Raw genomic sequence first — 1,848 nt, 5'->3', positions numbered from 1 at the left:
CAACCTGAGGGGGCGGGGCCTCGACGGGGCGGGGCCAGGGCAGAAGCTGCCCCGCCCTCCCCAGCGGCGGGAAAGCCGGGCGTCACGGACTTCTCTCCGCGGGGCTGCGGGACTCCGAAGGATGTCAGAAGTGTGCCTGTGTTCGCGGGGTGCGCGCCACTTCTCCACTCTTCGCGCCTCGGGAGGCTGGGGAGTTCATGTTCCCAGAGCCCGAGCGGGACGCCGAGAGAGGGAGCCGGCGAGGGCGCCCACTCTCCTGGAGCAGGCGGTCGGGCGACATCCGGCGCCTTCGCGCCGCATTCCTGCCGCAATCTCCTCCCAGTTTAGCCTGTTCCTGCGGGCTGGGGTTGCTGGGGTTGCGGGACTGCAATGCAGGCCCGCTGGGAAAAAACCCCAGAAGATGCTCTGGGAGGATGGCCTCAGCCATTGGATGAGGGTACCCCGGGACACTGAGAGGGTTCCTGACAAGGAATTGTGAATATTACTGCTGTTATTAATGGCAGTAGTCATCATTTGAGTACCTAAAACTCTAGCACTGTGCTAATCATTTCACTCTGCTAGAGAGGATTCATTCCATGGAGCAGGGCAGAAAACAGCTTGAAACCAGAGAGGCGAGAAAAGTGAACCCACGTTGTAGTCCCAATGCCCCACCTATGTTCAGCGGGGAAAGGCTAGTACAAAGTTTTGGCCACATTTTTAGCGGCCAGAGCAGCCAGCTCAGAGGCTGATGTTTATCCTGACACCTAATGTTTACCTGGTCCTTCTTTGAGCTGATGCTTGACTGTTCCAGGGAGTTTCCCCTCTTTTCCCAAGACCCATGGACCTGAATATTAACCAAGGTTGGGGGTACATAAAAAGTAATCTGATCAAAATACAACCAGTGCTGTTGTTTACTCAGTGCCTGCACACTAGACTTCTTCCTTCAGATGATGAGGCAGTGTGGGGACAGGTATTAATTCCTATTTTCCAGGGAACACTTGAAATCAATAGCACACAACCTTCTGGAGGGCAGAGGCCACCGTGGGCAAGAGGGAGACAAGGTAGTGGAAACCGCAAGGGTTCACACAAGGCTCTTGTCTCTCAGGAAGAGTCCAGGCCATTGAACAGTGGCATACAGGAGAACATACTCCGAAATCATTACAAGTACTCTACAAAGAATCCATGGCATGAAGGACCAGAGGATGAATGAAGAGTTCAGGTACCTGCCTAGGAAGAAAGGACCTGAGTAACTCAGTTGCTCCTTTTACTCAAGTAGCCCCTCAGTAACTCAGTTGCTCAATAGCTCACACTTACTATGAGTTAGGCACTCTCTAGGGACTTTACCCATATTAATCAAATTCTGATAACAAACTTCAGAGATGGGTACTGTTATCATCCCTATTTTACAGAGGACGGAACCAAGGCACAAGAAGTTAAGTCGCTTACCTATACCTATCACTACAACTGATTGGTGGAGCTTTCTGTCCTTAGGGCCTAGCATCTGGGTTCACATTTCTTAATACCATGTATTTCTGTCTCTCTCTCTGAAGGACAGTGCCACTCTATCTAGAAAGTGCTGATCCTCAGAGTTATGATATGTGGTACAGAAGAGACATTGCTTGATCTAATTAGAAAACTGAGGTTTCAGTCTTGGCTTAGCCATCCTACATTCGCACTCTGGGCTGTAAAATGAAGAGGACCAGGTCAAGTTCTAATTCTGCATCACTTGTGGGCAAAGAAGAGATTTGATATGTTGTCTCGTGCTCTGAAACATTATCCTTACCTCTTTCCCTTCATTTTATCTTTTTTAAAACCAAATTCATTTAATTCTTTTTTTTTTCTTTTTTTTTTTTTTTTTTTTTTTTTTTT

At 49.0% G+C, this 1,848-nt stretch overlaps 1 long non-coding RNA gene across 1 annotated transcript in view; it reads left to right on the top strand.

Annotated features, from left to right (window-relative positions):
• The window catches only part of LOC117285865, a 10,856-nt gene that overhangs the window by 4,623 nt on the left and 4,385 nt on the right, over positions 1–1,848 (top strand). The gene's annotated exons all lie outside the window — the stretch shown is intronic.

The sequence above is a fragment of the Fukomys damarensis genome, unplaced genomic scaffold (assembly GCF_012274545.1).
Source record: "Fukomys damarensis isolate Sample0158 unplaced genomic scaffold, DMR_v1.0_HiC HiC_scaffold_13, whole genome shotgun sequence".
Lineage (NCBI taxonomy): Eukaryota > Metazoa > Chordata > Mammalia > Rodentia > Bathyergidae > Fukomys > Fukomys damarensis.
The sequence above is the reverse complement of the archived record's forward strand: the minus strand, read 5'-3'. Positions and strand labels throughout refer to the sequence as shown.